The sequence below is a fragment of the Daucus carota genome, chromosome 3, assembly GCF_001625215.2.
Source record: "Daucus carota subsp. sativus chromosome 3, DH1 v3.0, whole genome shotgun sequence".
NCBI classification, from domain to species: domain Eukaryota; kingdom Viridiplantae; phylum Streptophyta; class Magnoliopsida; order Apiales; family Apiaceae; genus Daucus; species Daucus carota.
This window is the reverse complement of record NC_030383.2, coordinates 58,617,878-58,624,137: the sequence shown is the minus strand read 5'-3', so window position 1 is coordinate 58,624,137 and position 6,260 is coordinate 58,617,878.

Below are 6,260 nucleotides of genomic sequence, written 5' to 3'. Positions count from 1 at the left end.
CTATCATTTGCAGAGTTGATCATTAAGTGTTCTTGGGATGGTCAAATTCTTTTCTTCACCAGTTGGTTCTCCTTTTAGTGAACAATTTACTATAGCAAGCGAGTCACCATTCTAGGTTATAGATTTGGATGGTATCTGATAGAGCAGGGGACTTCTACTTCTTGCATAAGTCGTTTTGGTTAAACTTACTTATATGTTTGATTGATGATCAGAAATTCAGTTTTTTGTTGTCGGATGCACTTTTTGTGTATTCTGATCCATATTACTTTTTCAGTGAGAAGCTTTGGTTATTTTGGTTCACTTCATATCTGGAGAGTTAGTTAAGTTATATCTTTTAAATATAGTCTTTTGCTGAAAAATTTGCTTTCTCTCAATGTGTTAACGTTTTAGTTTGATTAAATACTGAGATACACTCTACTTAGCATCACTTCGTTCCTAGCGTGTATCTATATAGAAAATATCTCCGTCAACAAAAGAAGAACACTAGCTTAACTTCAGCAAAACATGTAAGTTCTGTTCTATCACTTTGGAGTCTGGGATAATGAAAGGAAAATGTCACATACTAACATATGTGCAGACCTGCTAGACTAGTTAATCATACTATTCTTCTCCGGCAGCTGGTCCAGAACATACGAATGATACTAGCATACATCCAGCGAAAATAAAGCGTTGGATGTGAAAAATCCTTTTTATGTTAAAATGCTACTAACATACGTATGTCAGGAACCCGGACCCTTCTTCTCTCGGTTAGAATGATGTTTAAAGAAAAAACAGACATGTAATTAACCATTTAACACAATCTTTGCTCACAATCAACCATCCATATACACACTCTCAAAGCTGCCGTAATTTTCACGACATGATTAGGCTTTAAATCTCCCAAGCTTAATAATAATATAAACAACACATGACAAAGCCCGTGGTCCGTTTGGTTATCCACCAGCTTGTTACATTATTTAATTTACAACATAAATAAGGCGTTGTACTGCATTGCACATAATTACTTACCATTCTGCTCATATTATTGAATAGACCACAACTAATATCCGTCCCTGGATTTCCTTGGGCGCAGATGCTAGAGTCTTAACTTGATCACATAATAACCGGACCATGAATCCCCCGTGTCTGAACTCCAACCGCAGGCTGTTTAGCGGCCTTGGAAGGCGATGAGCACGGGGACTTGCCCCGGTGATTGGCCTGGAGAGCTTGAAACCTCCCAGAATCACCAGGGAGTCTCATGTATGCAGCCGAAGGTGATTCACTGAGAAAAGACCCCATGTCTCCACCGTTTCGATATTGCACTATGGCCCTGTACACAAAAGGAATCAAACCTTCCATTCTTGTTTGAATCAAGAGAGAATCTCAAGATCATATATAAGAGAGGAAGGAATGGTTAAATTGAGTAGTAGAAGGGAAGGTGTAATAGAGTTGAAGTCAAGAAAATTGCAAGATAATACTTGCACGAAGACTTCGAAAAAGAGGATTATATTTTTGCTACTTAATTGTGATAGGTCCAGCTAAACTACTTGCATATCTCACTAAATTCAATTTTCATAATTGTTTTTGTTCTAATCGATTAGTTTAATGATGGATATACATAAGATATTCTTTAAGTAATTCCAGGGGCACCCTTTCTTGTTTGCTAAGTCTATAAAGTCTTTTTTATTTTAATTGTGAGGGCTAAGTCTACCATATAATCATACACAGATATAAAATACTCTGATTTGGTGAGTGTAGAAGATGGTAAGATGTTGATCACATATGTTGGATGGTAAGCCATCTTATCTGGGCATGTTTCATTTTCATTTCAGTTTTTTAACTTAATTGCTATGTGGTATACTACTATCAAAACTAACTGCTACCATCAAAACTAACTGCTACCATCAAAACTAAGTGCTTAGTGCTCGGAACACTGGAAGCCCTTCATTGGGAGTAACTGGGAGCAGGTTTTTACAAAATTAAGTAAAAAACTTGAAAATACATAGAAATTTTCTAAAACTTTGTTTGGTACCTCCAAAAAATATATGCCAGATCCGGCAGGGTGAAACCATAATTAATCTTGTAAAATTATATTAAAAAAATTGTCTAAACTCTTATTATGAAAATTAAAGTTGTGTTCATTTAGATGAAATTACAAGTTTGGGTGATTAGATAAATCGTCCAAATTTTCATTATGTCAATCATTTCATTCAAATTATTTGTATGAAAACTACAACCTAAATGTTTTGGAAGGATCGCTCATTCAACTTCTTACCATATTTCCATGTGATCTTTGTCATAAAACATTTAAATTTTCTCACATTTAATCATTTTATGATTTTTTATTTATTCACAAATTCTTTTTATATCTATTTATTTAATTCTCCCTCATTACATTCCATCCAAACGCAATCTAAGCGTAATTTCTATAGTCATGCATCTTCATTCCGGATTATCAAAGATTCTGGTTCGGCCTGGTGCAGGCATGCAGCAGTAAAATTGTTATATAATGGTAGGTAGGCTCGGTATCAACATATAAATATGAATATAACGTTAGTTAAAATGTAACAAATCGTGTATGCACGATTAATTATATAGGTATACATCCACCATATTCATCTAAACAACAATTATAGTATGTGATGTTTATTTGCTCAAAACTTGGCAGATTATTATTAATTTATTATATATAATTACCAGGTTAATAAAATGTGCGGCTACTGTTTGTCTGTATCCATCAATAGACTATCAATGGATAAAAATATTGAGAAAGCTGAGCTGTTTACAGCTCTAGAAAAATCATTGATTATTTAGTTGAAACTTTGCTGGTGGATAGCTAGCTTCAAGGTGAATCTAATGCAAAGACAATGAGTTTTTACCAATATAAAGCCATTTGTCAGATGAGCAAAATGATTTTATCTGCAAATATTGCTGCTTAATTGCTAATCTGTAACATCTGGATCAGTATACTGATGTTGAAGGCATGTAGTTTATTTTGTGGATTATTGAGATTAATCTTATTTAATACGACTTGATTTAGATAATTAAACTGACAGAGAATGGTTGGACGTGCATATAATAGATTGGTGTGAAGGTAAATTTGTTGGATTTTGCCTTAATTTGAGATGTTATAATAACTATATTTTATTTTAAGTTTTAATCAATATAACTAATGTTAATTATTTGGGATTTAATTTAATCTTTTTTATTTTTTGACAAACAAAGGATTTTCTTAATACGAAGCGCAAACCCAGTCGGGACAAACCCTCGAACCCCGAACTGTCAACTACAACCTGATTATGAAACAAAGAACGAACTAAAAAATAGTCGTTTTGTTTTCAGATCGCTTAACAAATAAAATATTCATATCCTTAGATCTAAAAAGTATTATAATGATGTGCCTGTTTGTTTCATAGAAGCAGAAGCTGCTTCTGGCTTCTGCTTCTTTTGACCCGTTTGTGTAAATAAACAGAAGCACTTCTAAGAAGCTGAGAATGCTAACTTCTCTCTCACAGCTTTTACTTCTTTTCCAAACACTTTATTAACTTATTTATTTCTCACTTCTACTTCACTTCTTTAGTTTAAGCAAGAAATCACTTCTTTTAAGCTAACCCAAACGGCCCGATATCTCGAGCAATCCAATCTACATCAATTATGAAATTAGTAGTATACCTTCACATAAGCATCATCTGTAACCCAATGTTCAGAACTATCAGTCACTGATTCTGGAGCACCAAACGTGCCCAATTTAATCTTGTTTATTATTTGCCTTATAGTATACACATTCAAATACTTTTGGGATATGCTAGGCAATGTGCGTGAACAATTGGATTTTAACAATTACATGGCATGCTTACTCAAAAAAAAAAAAAAAAAATTACATGGCATGCTGTTCGACAAATAAGTTATAATTAAAAGAATTTATTTTATATAAAATTTTCATACATATATATATAATTTTTTTGAAATTAAACATTAAGACGAAGTTTATATAAATTATTTAACAAAAATATTTTTTTTCATGAATAAAACCTCATTTCGGAAAAATATATTGAGCCAGCCAATATAAACAAAAAATAGTAGCAGAGAACAGTGCTGTGAGATCTCCAAGACTCCAACACAGTCCAGTGTAATAGCCCAAAAAGAAAGGTTACTGAATTAGCGGGCTATGCTCCTGGCGGCCCGATGAGTAGTCCGCATATCAGATCGGGTCGGCCCAGTAGATATTGTTGTCTGTAGAGCTGCACATACATCTTTTGTTTTGTCATAGCGCCCTCTCTGTTTTCCAAGAGTCCTCTCTGAGTTGCGTCTTCTCCTTCCCATTCAAAATAATGGTAAGTGATAAAAAATAGTAGTAGTGGTCTGACTTTTCCTATATAAATTTTCGAAATTTACTTATTCTGTTTTAATAGCCTTTGAGTCCTGTTAATTATAAATTTGAGATTGTTTAATTTGAAATTCTTTTAATAAGCATTTATAATTGTCATCAGAGACAAGAAATTCAAATTAATGGACACAAGAATTTATAACAAATTTTCTGTGATCACGTTTTCATGTTTGTCTTTATCACGTTTGCCAACACACACTTATTAAATATAAAACTTTCACTGTATCGAAATACTCATGAATACGAATTCAACAAAATCACTCATGACTATATTTAGTATAGATTAGACATAAATCCGTAATTTGTCTCATGTTATGAATAGTCCTGATATTTCAAACGGGAAAAGTAAAATGAAACGGAGGGAGCAGCTCTTAGAAGTTAGAACTATATATAACCTGCTAAACCAGGACTGCAATTCTTGAAAACGTTGGTTCTGACTTGTCAGAGACCTATTAATTTTCGAGAACAGCAATTATTTGAGAACGGGACCAAACTGCCAATTCTGGAACTACAAACAACCCTGAATCGAGGCAAGTAGAAGAAAAAGACAATAACATGAAGCAAGCTAAATGTAAAACCGAGAAAGCTATACTACATAAAAGAATGAATGTGTGTGCAATGATAGTAAGAACATAGTGGCAGTAACGTAGCTTTCTTCTTTTGATGCATTGCTTGAGTTGCACTCTAGAAAACCTACCCACGATATGTAGAGTGGCCAGAATAAAAGCCCTAATTATGAAAGCTGCATGGTCCCGATCGTACACTACACCTACAATACCTTCTGTCCCCCCAACTACTCATTTTGGCTTTTCGTATTTATTGGTGGCTCTTGTAACAATGCAATAGATCGCTTTTTTCATTTTCGAGATTTAGCAACTGTGTGTGTACCTTCCTGCTCTGTGCTCTCAAGAATTAGGGTTGTCATACTCTATGGTTTAGTTCAAACAAGCAAGTGCAGGGAAACAAGAATTTGATTATTATGATTACTTGCAATGTCTCGGCTGGTTTGTTCGAGAATGTGTAGTTTTGTAATCGTGTATGATAATATGATTCTCGGATATCGACTATATCCCGCTTATAGCGAACCTTGTGAGAGTAATATATACGTTGATCATGTCTCGCAGAACGACTGTTTTCGAAAAATCCTCAATACTCAGTTAAATATATATATTTTTTACTAATCCGGTGTCTGAGTCAGCTTCCACGCACCTCAACTAATCCGGAAGACATACTAGCACATTCACACCACCAAGTATGGTAGCCCCTTGCTCCCGGAGCATCCAGAGACTCGAAGTCGCGACCTCAAGACACCAAGCCTTAAACGCCACCGTCAGTCAAATGTATTTGTACTACTAGTATTTAAGCCCGCGATGCTGGGCCTATGCATAAATAAAAATCTTGTTCCGGCACTGTTATTCAGTTCGGATTACAATATTGTGCAGATAAAAAATATATAATACATTGGTTATATGATACAACACATCCCGAAAGCGAAATTACGGAGTTTTGAAACTTTATTACAGAACGACATAGCACAAAGGCTCACACATAATTTCTTAAGACAACAGCCTTCGAAAAGAGCAAATCACATCACAACGCCCTTAATTGTTTCGCTAATTAGAGCATCTCCAATAACTTCTTTATATTGCCTCTTAAATTGAAATTTGAGGAGAATGTCATTTTTGCTTGCTCCAACAAGCTCTTAGTTGCTCTTAAATTCACTAAATTTCTCCTCTCTCTCCTCACTTTTAAGAGCTACTAGTCACTCTTAACTATTATTTTATAATAAACTTGTAAGCACACATTCTCTCTCCATCCACTTTCTTTTGTACTTTTATGTACATAATTTACTTTTAATAATATAAAATACGAATTTTCTATGGTGTGCCCAGGG